At 41.6% G+C, this 18,612-nt stretch overlaps 1 protein-coding gene across 1 annotated transcript in view; it reads right to left on the reverse strand.

The window, feature by feature from the left end:
• The window catches only part of SNX19 (sorting nexin 19), a 31,945-nt gene extending 19,556 nt beyond the window's left edge, over positions 1 to 12,389 (reverse strand). Inside the window, exon 1 of the mRNA XM_063436629.1 lies at positions 11,789 to 12,389. The gene's annotated coding sequence lies outside the window, so the exon portion shown is untranslated. The remainder of the gene's footprint in view (positions 1 to 11,788) is intronic.
• Positions 12,390 to 18,612: the final 6,223 nt, after the last annotated feature.

Below are 18,612 nucleotides of genomic sequence, written 5' to 3' on the forward strand. Positions count from 1 at the left end.
ATTGCCATCTAAAACTTAAGAGCTAATGTGAAAGTTCGCTTCTGAAACAGAAAGCCAAAACAGAAGGGTCAGGTTTTAGGTTCTGGTACAGCTCTGGCTGAAAACCGTTCAAGCAAACTGGGGGAAGGGAATGTCACTCAAAGACAATAATCTGTATTGGTTATGGTACATTGAGTGCCTCTAAAGTTTGGTTTGTAATGTAACATCTAGTACCCCCAGGGGGTACTTGCACTAAAGGCAAGGGGTATGCCAAGAGGTGATAATTTGTTAGAATTTGCATGTGTTCGTCAGTGAGTGTGTGTAAAATCAGTGAGCATGTGTGTCAAATCTGTGAGACTATGTCTGTCAGTGAATGTGTGCATCTGTAAGTGTGTCTGTCAGTGTATCAAATCAGTGTGACTGTGACTGTCGGTGAGTGTGTGTCTGTGTCCTCTCTGTGTAAATGTGTGTATGTCGGGGTCCTCTGTGTGTAACTGTGTGTGTCAGTGTGTAACTGCGTGCGTGCGTGTGTGTGTGTCAGACTCCTCAGAGCTTGAATGTGTGTGTCAGAATTATCTGTGTGTCACTGTGTGTGCCAGTATGCTCTGTGTGTAAATGTTTGTGTGTGCCAGGGTCCTCTACATGTAAATGTGTGTGTGTGCCAGTGTCCAGTGTGTGTGTGTGCCAGTGTCCAGTGTGTGTGTGTGTGTGTGTGTGTGTAACTATTATGTATTATAGTTACATTTTGTGACTTTTATATTTCAGAATAATAGTTCATATGCTCCATACGCAATATTCACATTATGGAATTTATTAAAAAAATATATATTTTTTACTACATTTAATCAGGCTTTTCCGCCAATACCGTATTAACTTATATATCCAAATATACAAGTTTCATTTGGAATTTACATTGTAGCGGAACCCCTTTTTGGCAGTCCCATCTGTAACAGATGCCCCTGTTTGGCATTTGATCTGCATCAGCCACTTACCATGTTACCTGAGAACCTCTACCCTTTGTTTTATTGCCATCACCCACCTTGCCTTGCACTTAAAGACAAAAACTGTTTCTGGCCCTTTAATTGTGTGGTGCAAAGAATGGGTACGTTTGATATGGCACTTCGGATACAGGCAAAGTGGCCGCCATTAGACAATCGAACACGTGGCGGCGGCCATTTTAATGCAGTCGAATGTGGTCAGCGGTGTGTGCCATCAAATCCCTGGAACGGAAAGCGGCCACACATCTGAACGAACACCGCTCACCTGTACCTTTCCCTACCCTTCGACACCGCGGCTGGAGACTAAGTTCCGTTCGAAGATTCGAAAACCCGTTCGAGTGGGACTTTGTCATCTTTTCCATGGGAAATAGACTGCCACTCGACTAACGAACACCGCAGCAGTTTAACCCCGTTCTACTTCGACAGAAGTCGAAGTGCGTTCGACTATTCGAACGCCGCCTTCGGATGGGACTTTTCAATTTTCAAGGCAGAAATAGACTGACCACACAGCCTGAATCTGTGGAACTGTTTTGGGCATGCAAACAGGCATGCGGTTGGTCCAAAGAGACTTTTTCAATATCTCAGGAACCACTGAACTGATTTGTACACATTTTAAATATGTTTTTCCCCAAGTTGTGTGGTTCATAAAAATATAAGTTTTATTCCTGTGTGATACAAAATCATAAAGTTATAACATTGTATAAACAATTATAAGTTCAGCTTGGAGATAATTGAGGAGATACAGTAAGAAACTAAATTTTATAACAAGACACAGAGGCTCATATTGCATATCCCTTTCTTTACTGTCCACCAATAGCAGAAAAGAATACAAACAGAATGAAAAATAATGAACATACATTAACATAGGCCCCTCCCCGCTCAGGTCCCAGTATAATAGGCAGCACTTCCCTTCCATTTCCCTCTTTCTTTGCATGTCACTTTTGTCATATTATTTCCTATTGACATTTGTTTAATACTATCATTCCTTATAGAGTTTATTATTATTAATAATTATTATTCTAGTTGCTATTGTACTATATAGCTTCATTTTTCTTTATTTTATTTTATTCTTATTAATTTCTGGTATATATATTTATATCCATTATCTATTGCTTATTCTGTCTTAATTAGAATCCTTTGTTGTATACTTTCTATTTGCTTATTGTGTCCAGGGTCCAGACCTCCCCTGTCATGTTTGGTGCCTTTTTGCCTCTGTTTACCTCTTATTCCTTCTGTTTCTCCTTTCCTTGAAATCCTCAGCGCCATTTTGCGCACGTTTTTTCCCTGGTTTTCGGCTGTGTGCGATAATTGCAAAATCATGCAATTATCTCCCAAGCAGAGGGAAGGGAATATGTGGGATGTAACCGTTATATGATTGGTTAATGCCTAATTGCCTGTGGGCGTCTCCCTTGCAGGGGAGCAATGCATAAAAGCAGAGTCCCTGTCATTAAACATCAGTTCTGCTCCTGATGCGGTGTGTCGTCCAGTCATTGGGATCTGTATGGGGATATTCGTGGATTACTTTATTTGCTGGAATTACTGCTTCATGGTGTTTTTACTACTTGTTCCTGAGCCTCACTGGGATCTATAGTGGCGTTAACCTGTGGAATATCAGGCCTCCACTACATACATCAATAGAAATTACTTTCTCGAAGCAGGTGTACTTGAAATTTGTTTAGACCTGCAGGGGTACTTCTCCGTAAAAGGTGGGGAAACACTGAAGTAACACATTTAAAGACATCAAAACACACATCAACGTCTTAAGTGTAGGATGTTACTAAATTGGCAACAGTGCATTTCATGGTCAATGACCAGGATTTCAATTAATTTAAAAACGTGTCAAAGTACCAAACAGCCAATCAGAATACAGCATTAATTAAAAATGGGGCAGCTGATTTTTCTCATCTCTCCGGGCTGGTCTTATTAACTGCTTTACTCAGAATTCATAGCTTCTTCTAGCTGTAATCAAATACAGAGTTTTTGCCTGTGAATAATATTCAGGGAATTTCTTTTTATCTAAAATAAAACACACAGCTTCCTGTACACAAGCGGACTACATGGACCAGCAGAAAAAAAACAACATAATATTTCAGATTTTTGGCCATTTGGAAAGTTTTCCAAACCATTAACCAGAACTGCTCCAGGTAATGGCTCATTGCTGCAGGTTACTTAAAAAAAAAAAAAACACTTTTTTTTCCCTTTTTAAATAATGCGTAGCAGCAACTTTTGGGGGGAAAAAATGCATTACACTGTTCAGAAAAATCTCCTTTCGAACGGCAGGTTACAACATTTGGAGTAACTCAGCTACATAATTAAGTTCAAGAAACAAATGGTAATTTAAATGCTTACTAATGCAATAAGCTTTTGTAAGAAAATGGGGGAGCTTGAGATATAGACATACAAGGAGCAGTATGACATAATTTGGACAATGAGACCTGGTGGGATGAAACACGTGATTGGGCTATTCATTTAAAGTGATGCACATTATTTGAAAGGGGGCAGTGTATGTCTTTTATTATAGACTGATTTAAAGTCAAGTATTGAAGAAATTGTACGTGATGAAACCGGGGCCGGACTTTCATGGTGGAAAGACGTGCTTTGAGCGAGTTTCTCTCCAGCAACCTACCCAAGTATTGCCCTAGCTAAAATACCTATGGGAGATTTTAATTATCCAGACATTGAGCGGGCCAGAGGGACTAATAATATGGTTAAGAGAAACAGGATTTTGAACCTGAAACTATAATTTTGTGTCTCAGTTAGTAGAAGCGCCAACTAGAATAGATGTTTGTCTGGATCTTGTCATAATTAATCAAATGAACTTATTTCTAAACGTTCAAACTATGGAGCACTTGGGAAATAGTGATCATAATATGATATCATTTGAGATTAACGAAAAACAAAAAAATTGTTTATATGGCTGTATAAAAACACTTAATTTGAAAAAGGCTAAATTTAACAGGATAAGGGCATCTCTAATACTAATTTACTAGCAGGAAATATTCAATGGCAAAAGCACATAGGATAAACGGAAATTCTACAAAAATACATTTATCAATACGTACCATTGGGAAACAAATGTAAAAGAAGCAAAAACCAATGTGGCTTAGTATAATGCTCAGTCAAGTGATAAAAGATAAGATAAGGACATTCAAAACATTTAAATCAGAGGGGCCGACTACATCCTGTAAATATAAACATGCCACTAGGGCTTGCAACATGGTGATTAGATGGGCTAACCCTGAAAATGACAGGATCAACCCCTACATGATTTTTAAAGTATATTAATACCAAAAAGGTTAAGAATGTAAGTGTTGGTCCATTGGAAAGTGAGAAGAGTGAGTTAATCAAAGAGGATCAGGACAAGGTTAAAATTCTAAATATATTTTTCTTTAGTATATAGGGAAGAATAATCTATGGTTGTAGATTTGCAAATTCATGTTACAAAAGCCTTGCAGCAAACGTTATTTGTTAAAACAGGATAAAGTGATAAAGAAATTAAATAAAGTAATGTAAACAAAGCCCCAGGAGCCAGATGGTATTCACCCAGGTGTACTTAGGAAGTTTAGTGTAGACATATCTATACCATTATTTAATTGTCCAGGATCATTTTCTTTCAGGACTTGTACCAGAGGTTTGGAGAAAAAACCCAAATGTGGTGCCTATACTGAAAAGATATTCAAAAACTCAATGCGAAACCTAAAGAACCGTGAACTTAACACCTGTGATAGGGAAATTATTTGATGGAATTTTAAGGGATAATATTCCAGAATTAATTTTAAACAAAAATATCATTAGCAGAAATCAAGCATGCATTCTATGAAGAAGTTAGTAGAAATAAAGCTCAGGATGATCCAGTACATGTGATCTACTTGGATTATGTCAAGACATTTGATACATTTCCACAACGTTATTAGTAAATTACTAGTAAAACTGAAATCATTGGATAGAACACTTGCTTAAAGATAGAGTGCAGACAGTAGTTGGAAATGGGACATTTTGAAATTGGGCAGAAGTGGTAAGGTTTTTGTATCTACTTCTCTTTAATCTCTTTATCTTAAAGTGGGCATTGCAAGTCACCAAAACTTGGTAAGAAAATACAGTCTGAACATGAAATAGCTTCTCTACAGATAGATTTGAATATATTGGGGTACTGGCAAATGGCAGATTCGATTTAATACAGATAAATGTTAAAGGAATGCTATAGTCACCACAACAACTTTAGCTTAATAAAGCAATTTTGGTTTGCAGATCATGTCCCTGCTGTCTCACTACTCAAGTCTCTGTCATTTAGGAGTTAAATCACTTTGTTTATACAGCCCTAGGCACACCTCCTTGCATGTGACTTGCACAGCTTCCTAAAAACTTCCTGTAAAGAGAGATCCAATGTTTATACTTTATTGCACAGTCTGTTTAATTTAAAATGTCTATTCTCCGGCACTGTTAATAGCTTGCAAGACCTTGCCGGAGTCTCCTGTTAGTGATTAGAGTTCAATATACAGAGCAGGAGATGAAAACTTTTAAAGTAAGCTACATGTAATTGAAAATGAAACAATGTTTTTGCATGCCAGCTGTGTGAGTCACAGTCAGGGCAGGTGTGGCTAGGGCTGCAAAGACAGAAACAAAAGTGATTTAACTCCTAAATGACAGAGAATTGAGCAGTAAAATTGCAGGGTCACGATCTATACACAAAAACTGCTTCATCAAGCTAAAGTTGTTTTGGTGACTATAGTGTCCTTTTAAGTCATGCATTTTGGAATAAGGAACCCATAAGCCACTCATACAATAAATGGGGTATAACATTAAATTAAAAAAAAAGTATGCAATAATAGTAAGGAGCTTTTGTACATAAAAAGAGGTATTGATTCATGTGATAAAAATATAATTGTGCAGTGTAATTCTGGGCACCAGTTTAAAAGAAGGATATTGCAGAACTAGAAAAAGTGTAGAGGCGATCAACAAAATTAGTAAAGGAGGATGGAAAACACTAGTTATCAGGAAAGCCTGGAAAAACTGGATTCATTTTGTTTTATACTGGGTCAGTGCAAACCGCAATTTGGTAACCTGTTCATATGCAAGAATATGCAACAGACAAGAGGCCATCCATTGAGACTGGAAGAAAAGCATTTTTACTTACAGCAGAGGAAAGGGATCTTTACATTACAAACAATAAAGATTGGAATTCTCTGCCTCTGTTATCAGATTTGTTAGATACATAGTTACATAGTTACATAGCTGAAAAGAGACTTGGGTCCATCAAGTTCAGCCTTCCTCACATGTTTTTGCTGTTGATCCAAAAGAAGGCAAAAAACCCAGTCTGAAGCGCTTCCAATTTTGCAACAAACTAGGGGAAAAAAATCCTTCTTGACCCCAAAATAGCTGTCAGATGTCTCCTTGGATCAAGCAGCTATTACCCCACTAATTCGAAATTATATCCCTGTATGTTATGTTTTTGCAAGTATTTATCCAATTTCAGTTTGAACATCTGTATGGACTCTAATAAAACCACCTCTTCAGGCAGAGAATTCCATATCCTTAGAACTTTTCTTTGCCTTAGATGAAATCTCTTTTCTTCCAGCCTAAATGTGTAACCGCATGTCCTATGTATAGCCCTGTTTATGAATAGATTTCCAGATAATGGTTTGTACTGGCCTCGAATATATTTGTATAATGTTATCATATCCCCTCTCAGGCGCCGTTTTTCCAAACAAAAGAGATTTACATTTTTTAACCTTTCTTCATAACTAAAATGCTCCATTCCTTTTATCAATTTTGTAGCTCGTCTCTGCACTTTTTCTAGTGCCATGATATCTTTCTTTAGAACAGGTGCCCAAAATTGCAAAGCATATTCAAGGTGTGGTCTTACCAGCGATTTATAAAGAGGCAAAATTATATTTTCATCCCGAGAATTTATGCCCCTATTTATACATGACAAAACCTTACTGGCCTTAGCAACGGCAGATTGACATTGCATATTGCTGCCTAACTTGTTGTCTATATCAATTCCGTCTCATGTGTGGTTATCCCTCATTCACTACCATTTAGGGTGTAAGTTGCTTGTGCATTCTTGACCCCGCAGTGCATAACTTTGCATTTCTCTACGTTAAATTTAATCTGCCATTTTAGTGCCTAGCCCCCCAATCTATCCAAATCCCTCTGCAGCAAAGCAATACCCTGCTCACATTTTATTACTTTACAAAGTTTTGTGTCATCTGCAAACACTGATACATGGCTTTCAATGCCTATTTCAAGATCCTTTACAAATATGTTAAATAGAAGCGGTCCCACAACAGAACCCTGAGGAACACCACTTACCACTTTTATCCAGCTTGAAAATGTACAATTAATGACAACTCGTTGTTCTCTATCCTTTAGTCAATGTTCTACCCAAGAAAAAGAATATTCATCTAGACCAATTTATTTTAGTTTGAAGACTAACCTATTGTGAGGAACCGTATCAAATGCCTTGGCAAAATCCAAGTAGATCACATCCACTGCAACACCCTGATCTATACTTCTACTTATTTCTTCGTAGAATGCAATTAGGTTAGTTTGACATGACCTATGTTTCATAAAATCATGCTGATTATTGCTAATAATAAAGTTCGTCCCAATGATTTCCTGAATTTTATCCCTTGATAGCCCTTCAATTTTTTTCCCAGTCACAGAAGTTAAACTCACAGGTCTATAATTTCCAGGCAAGGATTTTGAACCCTTTTTAAATATAGGAACAACATCTGCCCTCCTTCAAATCCTCTGGTACAATACCTGAAATATAGAATCTTTAAAAATTAAATACAGCGGTTCACTTATTTCCCCACTTAGCTCCTTAAGTACTCTTGGGCGAAAACCGTGAGGCCCCGGAGCTTTATTTACATTAATTTTCTTTAACTGCTGTAGCACCTTGTCTCGAGTCATCCAATCACAAGTTATTTGCATTTTTTTTTGCAGCAATCATTTGCATATCTCTTGCCATAGGATCCTCATTAATATATACTGAAGTAGAATAGTTATTTAAAATTTCAGCCTTTTCCTGGTCTTTGTTAGCTAACAGACCCATCTCTGTTTCCATATCTACATTAGGTTTGCTTAAACAGAATATTCAAACATATAACTTCTTTTGGATCAAAAGCATAAAATACCTAACGGGCTTCACGGTTGAACTTGATGGACTTTAGTCGATTTTCAACCTCCACAACTATGTATATAGCTCGTACTATTGCATCCAGCGTATATACTAAGAAATATGTAGCAGCAACCTGTGGAATTGTAAAAGTTATTAATTTATTATATAGCTCCGTAAAACACTACATTCTTTATTATGTAAGAGAGCCCTCTCGTACCAGTGAAATGCCAGAGTTTAATCTCAAGAGCCGTTGCAGCATTCTTTTGTTTGAGATTGTTGAGAGACCCAATTTCCCAAGATTAAAGATACTTGATGATGGCAGCAGACACCTTGCGATGGCACTTATCCTGTCTGCAATGTGCGCCTTGCTATGGGCATTAAATATCGGCAGATGTTAAACAGATGTCCCCCAAGCTACACTGACTTCCTATTAGAAAGTTTAGTAAATTAGTTACAATTAACTTGTTTTTAAATGCCTGGAAGAGAAATGATAATAAAAATTAAAGAAGCCCCATCTCAGGTGTCCTGACTCGACCTCACACTGTCTAAATTTGTCACATCCCATCCCAGCCTGTCTAAACCTGTCACAACCCATCCAAGCCTGTCTAAACCTGTCACATCCCATCCCACCCTGTGTATACCTGTCACAACCCATCCAAGCCTGTCTAAACCTGTCAAATCCCATCCCACCCTGTGTATACCTGTCACATCCCATCCCAGCCTGTCTATAACATCCCATCCCAGCCTGTCTATAACATCCCATCCCAGCCTGTCTAAACCTGTCACATCCCATCCCACCCTGTCTAAACCTGTCACATCCCATCCCAGCCTGTCTATAACATCCCATCCCAGCCTGTCGAAACCTGTCACATCCCATCCCAGCCTGTCTATAACATCCCATCCCAGCGTGTCGAAACCTGTCACATCCCATCCCAGCCTGTCGAAACCTGTCACATCCCATCCCAGCCTGTCTATACCTGTCACATCCCATCCCAGCCTGTCTATAACATCCCATCCCTGCCTGTCTATACCTGTCACATCCCATCCCAGCCTGTCTAAACCTGTCACATCCCATCCCTGCCTGTCTATACCTGTCACATGCCACCCCAGCCTGTCTAAACCTGTCACACCCCACCCCAGCCTGTCTAAACCTGTCACATCCCATCCCAGTCTGTCTAAACATGTCACATGCCATCCCAGCCTGTCTAAACCCTTCACATCCCATTCCAGCCTGTCTATAACATCCCATCCCTGCCTGTCTATACCTGTCACATCCCATCCCTGCCTGTCTATACCTGTCACATCCCATCCCTGCCTGTCTATACCTGTCACATCCCATCCCTGCCTGTCTATACCTGTCACATCCCATCCCAGCCTGTCGAAACCTGTCACATCCCATCCCAGCCTGTCGAAACCTGTCACATCCCATCCCAGCCTGTCGAAACCTGTCACATCCCATCCCAGCCTGTCGAAACCTGTCACATCCCACCCCAGCCTGTCTATACCTGTCACATCCCATCCCAGCCTGTCTATAACATCCCATCCCTGCCTGTCTATACCTGTCACATCCCATCCCAGCCTGTCTAAACCTGTCACATCCCATCCCATCCCTGCCTGTCTATACCTGTCACATGCCACCCCAGCCTGTCTAAACCTGTCACACCCCACCCCAGCCTGTCTAAACCTGTCACATCCCATCCCAGTCTGTCTAAACATGTCACATGCCATCCCAGCCTGTCTAAACCCTTCACATCCCATTCCAGCCTGTCTATAACATCCCATCCCTGCCTGTCTATACCTGTCACATCCCATCCCTGCCTGTCTATACCTGTCACATCCCATCCCTGCCTGTCTATACCTGTCACATCCCATCCCTGCCTGTCTATACCTGTCACATCCCATCCCTGCCTGTCTATACCTGTCACATCCCATCCCTGCCTGTCTAACCTGTCACATCTCATCCCTGCCTGTCTAACCTGTCACATCCCATCCCTGCCTGTCTATACCTGTCACATCCCATCCCAGTCTGTCTAAACATGTCACATGCCATCCCAGCCTGTCTAAACCCTTCACATCCCATTCCAGCCTGTCTATAACATCCCATCCCTGCCTGTCTATACCTGTCACATCCCATCCCTGCCTGTCTATACCTGTCACATCCCATCCCTGCCTGTCTATACCTGTCACATCCCATCCCTGCCTGTCTATACCTGTCACATCCCATCCCTGCCTGTCTATACCTGTCACATCCCATCCCTGCCTGTCTAACCTGTCACATCTCATCCCTGCCTGTCTAACCTGTCACATCCCATCCCTGCCTGTCTGTTCCTGTCACATCCCATCCCTGCCTGTCTGTTCCTGTCACATCCCATCCCAGCCTGTCTGTTCCTGTCACATCCCATCCCAGCCTGTCTGTTCCTGTCACATCCCATCCCAGCCTGTCTGTTCCTGTCCCATATCATCCCAGCCTGTCTAAACCTGTCACACCCCACCCCAGCCTGTCAAAACCTGTCATTTTGCATCCCAGTCTGTCTAAACCTGTCACATCCCACCCAGCCTGTCTAAACCCATCACACATCATCCCAGCCTGTCTAAACCTGTCACATCCCACCCAGTCTGTCTAAACCTGTCACATCCCGCCCCAGCCTGTCTAAACCTGTCACATCCCACCCCAGCCTGTCTAAACCTGTCACATCCCACCCCAGCCTGTCAAAACCTGTCACATCCCACCCCAGCCTGTCAAAACCTGTCACATCCCACCCCAGCCTGTCAAAACCTGTCACATCCCACCCCAGCTTGTCTAAACCTGTCACATCTCATCCCAGCCTCTCTAAACCTGTCACATCCCATGCCAGCCTGTCCATACCTGTCATATCCCATCCCACCCTGTCTATACCTGTCACATCCCACCCCAGCCTGTCTAAACCTGTCAGATTCAATCCCAGCCTGTCTAAACCTGCCACTTAGCACCACAGCCTGTCTAAACCTGTCACATCCCATCCCTGCCTGTTCCTGTCACACCCCACCCCGTCTAAACCTGTCAGATTCAATCCCAGCCTGTCTAAACCTGTCACTTAGCACCCCAGCCTGTCTAAACCTGTCACTTAGCACCCCAGCCTGTCTAAACCTGTCACTTAGCACCCCAGCCTGTCTGTTCCTGTCACATCTCATACCAGCCTGTCTGTTCCTGTCACATCTCATACCAGCCTGTCTAAACATGTCTCATCCCACCCCAGCCTGTCTATACCTGTCTCATCCCATCCCAGCCTGTCTATACCTGTCCCGTCCCATCCCAGCCTGTCTGTTCCTGTCACATCTCATACCAGCCTGTCTAAACATGTCTCATCCCACCCCAGCCTGTCTATACCTGTCTCATCCCATCCCAGCCTGTCTATACCTGTCACATCCCACCCCAGCCTGTCTATACCTGTCACATCCCACCCCAGCTTGTCTATACCTGTCTCATCCCATCCCAGCCTGTCTATACCTGTCTCATCCCATCCCAGCCTGTCTATACCTGTCACATCCCACCCCAGCCTGTCTATACCGGTCACATCCCACCCCAGCCTGTCTATACCTGTCACATCCCACCCCAGCCTGTCTATACCTGTCTCATCCCATCCCAGCCTGTCTAAACCTGTCACATCCCATCTCAGTGTTTGCTTAAGTGAGGTCCATTAATATTTACCAATGAATAGTGGTCTCAGCCAGTGTTACATCATTACAGTCTCCAGCTGGTGGTGGGGGATCCAGTGTCACATGTAGAGCAGTCTCTAAGTGTTACATGTCTCTGCAGGAGGCTCTGCACTCTCAGGCTGGATGCTCTGCACTCTCAGGCTGGATGCTCTGCAGTCCCAGGTTGGATGCTCTGCAGTCCCAGGTTGGATGCTCTGCACTCTCAGATTGATCCTCTGCAGTCTCAGGCAGGATGCTCTGCAGTCTCAGATTGATGCTCTGCAGCCCCAGGCAGGATGCTCTGCAGTCTCAGATTGATGCTCTGCAGTCCCAGGCAGGAAGAAGCTCTGCAGTCTCAGATTGATGCTCTGCAGTCCCAGGCAGGAAGCTCTGCAGTCCCAGGCAGGATGCTCTGCAGTCCCAGGCAGGATGCTCTGCAGTCCTAGGCAGGATGCTCTGCAGTCCCAGGCAGGATGCTCTGCAGTCCCAGGCAGGAATCTCTGCAGTCTCAGATTGATGCTCTGCAGTCCCAGGCAGGAAGCTCTGCAGTCCCAGGCAGGATGCTCTGCACTCTCAGGCAGGAAGCTCTGCAGTCTCAGATTGATGCTCTGCAGTCTCAGATTGATGCTCTGCAGTCCCTGGCAGGATGCTCTGCAGTCCCAGGCAGGATGCTCTGCACTCTCAGGCTGGCTGTCCCCTGTCTGTGGCCCCAGTAATCCCCTGTGTGTGTCTCTGTATACTTCTTGCAGTATCAATATACCCGGATAATCCTATTACTGTCTGGGTATTGCTGTTCGCAGTGCATGCCGGGTGGCAGCCATGTTGTGATTGGCAGAGCTTCCTGGATGAGAGAACCTCTACCACAGAGCGGACAGAGCCTCACACTGCCACCTGCTGGCTGGAGACCGCACACCCTGCAATGTGTCAGAGCTCTACAGAGCAATGCACTACATTAAAAAATACTATTTATTAAAGAATCACAATAGGGTCAGGAACACAAACATTTATTCCTGACCCTATAGTGTTAAAACCACCATCTAGCCCCACATGCCTCCATAAATATTGCAAAATCTTACTGTATTCAAGCCTGAAGCTGTAGTTCTGCATGCTGTTAGACTCAGAAAAACAAGCAGTCTGCTGACATCATCAGAAGTGGTGACCTGATCCAATCACAATGCTTCCCCGTAGTATTGGCTGTGACTGACAAGGAGGCGGATCAGGGGCAGAGCCAGCATTATTCAAACACAGCCCTGGCCAATCAGCATCTCCTCATAGAAATGAATTGAATCAATGCATCTCTATGAGGAAAGTTCAGTGTCTGCATGCAGAGGGAGGAGATACTGAATGTTTGGATGCATTTTAGGCAGCCATGACCCAGGAAGGATCTCTAACAGCCATCGGAGGAGTGGCCAGTGAAGTTATCACTAGGCTGTAATGTAAACACTGCATTTTCTCTGAAAAGACAGTGTTTACAGAAAAAAGCCTGAAGGTAATGATTCTACTCACCAGAACAAATTTAATAAGCTGTAGTTGTTCTCATGACTATAGTGTCCCTTTAAACAAACAAATAACACTGTGTAATCCTAAATGGGTTGTTTTTTTTTGTTTATATTAGTTATTTTAATGTAAATGATTCTATTGTTGTAGGTCCTTTCACTAAACTGAGAATTATTGGAAATTAAAAAAAAAAGATAATAATACTCCCAGTAATGTGTCTGAGTGTATAACAGAGCTCCACAGTAATAATACTCCCTGTAATGTCTGAGTGTATAACAGAGCTCCACAGCAATAATACTCCCAGTAATGTGTCTGAGGGTATAACAGAGCTCCACAGTAATAATACTCCCTGTAATGTGTTTCTGTGTATAACAGAGCTCCACAGTAATAATACTCCCAGTAATGTGTCTGAGTGTATAACAGAGCTCCACAGCAATAATACTCCCAGTAATGTGTCTGAGTGTATAACAGAGCTCCACAGTAATAATACTCCCAGTAATGTGTCTGAGTGTATAACAGAGCCCCACAGCAATAATACTCCCAGTAATGTGTCTGAGTGTATAACAGAGCTCCACAGCGATAATGCTCCCAGTAATGTGTCTGAGTGTATAACAGAGCTCCACAGCAATAATACTCCCAGTAATGTGTCTGAGTGTATAACAGAGCTCCACAGTAATAATACTCCCAGTAATGTGTCTGAGTCTATAACAGAGCTCCACAGCAATAATGCTCCCAGTAATGTGTCTGAGTGTATAACAGAGCTCCACAGCAATAATACTCCCAGTAATGTGTCAGAGTGTGTAACAGAGCTCCACAGTAATAATACTCCCAGTAATGTGTCTAAGTGTGTAACAGAGCTCCACAGCAATAATACTCCCAGTAATGTGTCTGAGTGTATCACAGAGTTCCACGGCAATAATACTCCCAGTAATGTGTCTGAGTGTATAACAGAGCTCCACAGTAATAATACTCCCATAATGTGTCTGAGTGCATAACAGAGCTCCACAGTAATAATACTCCCAGTAATGTGTCTGAGTGTATAACTGAGCTCCACAGTATTAATAATCCCAGTAATGTGTGAGTGTATAACAGAGCTCCACAGCAATAATACTCCCAGTAATGTGTCTGAGTGTATAACAGAGCTCCACAGCAATAATACTCCCAGTAATGTGTCTTTAAACTACAATAAATATGTTTAGAAATCAGTCTGTGTCCATAAGATACATTGTTCTTGTTATAAATTACATTATTTTACGCTGTAGTAGTATTGGTGGTTGCATTGTGCCTTTCAAACCAGAAACCTCCAATAAACATTGATTTGCATGAAATGTGTAAATGGGGAGAAATGTAAAGTGAACCTGTAATTTACATCTCTCGCAGGAAGGTATGATGTATTTAATACCCCTAGCGTCTGTAACACCAACCGAGGTCCGGCCTCTGCTCCTCCTCTGATATTCTGTGATTTGCCCTGTCTGTCGGGGAAGCTTAACGAAACAGAGTCTATTATTAAGATTTGACTGACAGGTGGGGTGGAAAGATACCTACTTTTCAGATAAGGTTTTCTCCCAATCTATATATGTGTGTTAGCAAAACTGCTGGCACACTGTATAGACAGATTCCTAATGATAAATTAAAGGGTTACCCCAAGGACCATGGCCAGTTTAGTGATGAATTTCAAAGTCTAGGCCAAAATAGTAAATCTAGCACAATTCTTCAGATATTTTCATTTCCACTATTTTGGTCTAAACTTGAAAATCACTAATAATTCAAGTTGAATTCCAGGCAAATCACACTTTAATGAATGTGTCTGTGTAATAGAAAACTTGATGAATTAATAAATGTTGTATTTTACTACCAAATAACTGACTAAAAATTTAGCTGACTTGGAGATTTTTTTAATTCAGCTCTTGGGGGCTAAATCTCTAATTCCATTTGGAATTCACTTTGAATTTGCAATAATTTTTTTTTTTTTTAATAGCACTGATGACAATGAACCGTAATATTTACTTAACCCCCGCCTCCCAGAATCCCCTCTGTGATCCCTCCTTTCCTCCCGTATCCCCCCTGTGACCCTCCTGTGATCCCTCCCTCCCGTATCCACCCCTGTGATCCCCCCCCATGATTCCCCCTGTGATTCCCCCCCACACGTGATCCACACCCCCATGCTCCCCCCTCCCCGTGATCCCTCCCCCGGTGATCCCCCCACGTGATCCCCCGTCCCCGTGATCCCCCCCATATAACAATGTATTAGAAAGTTTCTTTAAACATATAAAGAGACTGACTTTATTTAGAATAAAACATCAACACAAATAATTGTAGAAATGCCTTCTATTGCATTTTAATTGGATTTATTTATTTAGTATGTTTATTGAATTATTACTTGTGTCAGGGGCTCTTGGTACAATAATGGCTTAATGCACCGGCCAGATAGCATTGTGTGAACAATTTAATTAAATTGTGTTATAATAATAGTATCAGGAAATTATTCTCATTCTATAAAAACCTAGTTGAATAAACTCAGGTAATCCTGGACGCTGTATTCACTCATGTGTTTGTTTTCCACATATTTGAAGGTATAACAATAGTTTTTTTCGGAACTGTTTTTCCCTCCCCCTCACCTTTGCTTGTTGGGGAGTTAAAGAAAATGTGCTTACATCGTTTCCAACACTGGGACTCCTCTGCTGCAATCGCCCGCTCTGAGCAAGTCTGGTGATTGTTTTCCGAAATCTGCTTTAATCGAATGCGTCTCACAGAGAAGCAATGGATTGGAGATATGCATGCGCGGCCGATCGCTGCACTCCTCCAACCAAACAGTATTGAGGTGGATTAAACCCTGCAATGTAATGCCGTTTCTAAATAACTGCAATGTTTTACATTGCAGAGTTAAAATGACAGAACCACTGCACCCAGATCACGTCATAGAGATTAAGTGGTCGTGGTGACTTTAGATGTCCTTATTATAATTGTACTTTGTAAATCTATAATGTGGCGGCCTTCTCGCAGGGAACTGGAGTGTCACTACCAAGGACTCCCTTTCTCTCAGTGATTATACCGAGAGATCCTAGTATCGGATTATATCTGTTAAGCAGATTCACCCCAAGCACACTTAAGGCTTAGTATAGGGTGAAGTAGAACTAGTTTATTGGAACGATGGACACACTTTTGTACCTGGGGCCTCAACAGGAGGCTCGAGGAGAACAATGGCATTGCGACATACCCTTGGTGTCTGTACCTGAGCAGGTAAATTAATTAGCATCCGGGCACCTTGGCACTGGATAAACATTATACAGAAAATAACTGGGTTCCCGTGGCAACATCTCCAAACAAATGGTGTTACCGGAAAGCTCTCTTCTGAGTGCACACTCTATCTCAACCTGAGTATATGGTGGAGTACAGGCTCTGTAAAATATTATTGTGGTAATAGCTTCTCTTGCAAATATGTACAAGTAATCAGAAGTATACAGTGCAATGTGTCAGACTCAGTATGGAGATAAAACCTTGTAAAAGATATGCTCTCACGTGTTGTAGAGTCTAGAAAGTGGCTCCACAGGTATGGTGTGAAGTGGTATGATCCCCCCTCTAGGATATCAGTACTGATAGTATCTCTCTGATTACATAGATAAAAAAAATATATAAAACCACAATAGTGTACACCTTAATTTTTTTTATTTTTTTTTTTGCGGTATACACTATTGTGGTTTTATTTTCTCTTTTATCTATATAATCAGAGAGAGAGACCATCAGCACCGATATTCTACAGTGGGGATCATACCACTTTATCTGACTCTGCCCAAATTTTTAACAGCCCGCGGCTATTGCGCAGTCTGATTAAGAGTTCCAGAGCGAATGGTGGTTACTCTCGGTCAGATGGACGGTGCCTCTGTGGCCTTCCTGCGGGTCTACAAACCTTCTGAGGTCACTGGGAAGAACACTAAGCTGGGAGGCACTGACTGGAGGCGTGGTTGGGTGAAAACAGCTCTTTTTAGAGGGAGGTGGTGGTTGGGTGACATGTACCATTCCTGGGTGACAGTGTGGCCTGTCGCATATAATAATAAATAACAGATTTATTTCTACATCTATTATACCCCACAATTATTGCACGTGTGAATAGATTGTTATATAGGAGCACTACACTGTGTAAATTGATTGATAAATAGACAGACATTTATATTTTTAGACACTGCGTTCAAGAAATAAGGCAGAGGAGTTAGTAAAGACATTAGATATATAACGAACGTTTTCTTTTTCTCTCTCACTCCTACATGTCAGTTACCTGAATTTAGAAAGAAAGATTTTATTTCTCATTTGAAAAGAATGGGACAGCTAAACGAAATCAGTGAACGATACATTTCTCTGTACTAAATTAGCTTGTGAACCTCACAACCTTTCTTTCTAAAAACTGCCCACAGCTGCGAACAATGTAATATAACAGTACCCTTCCTACATCTGTCAAACTACCACGTTTTCTGCATAAACGTCTCCTTTGCTTTGAAGCCGTGTGTTAGATAATTACCCCTTGAACCGAGGACAGGTGGGATCGCATATCGCATCCAGCAATGTCACATCTAACTCATTCACTCACAGTCAGAAGTTTCCAACAGCAGATGTTTTTTCCTCACTTTTAATTCTTAATTGTATTTTTCACACAGATCCTTTATATTAGAAAGGACAAATCAGCCGAGGTTATTTAATTGAAGAGTTAGTGCTTGTCTTGTCCTCCAGAAAATTCCCATTTGTATTTTTTTTGTGTATTTTCCTGATGTAATGCTATGCACATTATATTCAAAAAGTATATTAATAATTTAAAGGAATATTTCATGCACCATAACCACTACTGAGGTCTCCACGCCAAACAACATTGACTTACCTTATATATTTTATCTGTGGGAAAATCTGTTTATCATATTCTGTGCAGATATTTAAGCAACATCTTGATGTTTTTTTATTTAAATCAGGACATTCTATTGATATAATAGCTTATGGAACCTGAATACCATTGAATCTGGTGGAACCTATATACTATTGCTGAGCCCGAATTTGCTGTGACTCTGTGAGTGTAACCTTGAACTCTGGGGTTTTTGTAAATTACGTTATTATTCTACGAGTTCTTTCTCCATTTTATGTTTTTAGGTATATCCGTTTTTTTATTACTTATATGTAGGGTAAGGTCGGAACGCTACATTTCAAGTCCTACAATATTAGACAGGCCACAGAGATACTCACCACTGCAAGTCTAGAAAGTCGATGGCTAATTAGTAACGGAATTTTGAGCTCACTGTGGGGTGACTGACTGTGGATATACCAATCAGGAGCTTCTTGTTCTGGTCTATGGGATCTGAT

This window comes from Pelobates fuscus, chromosome 11, assembly GCF_036172605.1.
Source record: "Pelobates fuscus isolate aPelFus1 chromosome 11, aPelFus1.pri, whole genome shotgun sequence".
NCBI lineage: Eukaryota > Metazoa > Chordata > Amphibia > Anura > Pelobatidae > Pelobates > Pelobates fuscus.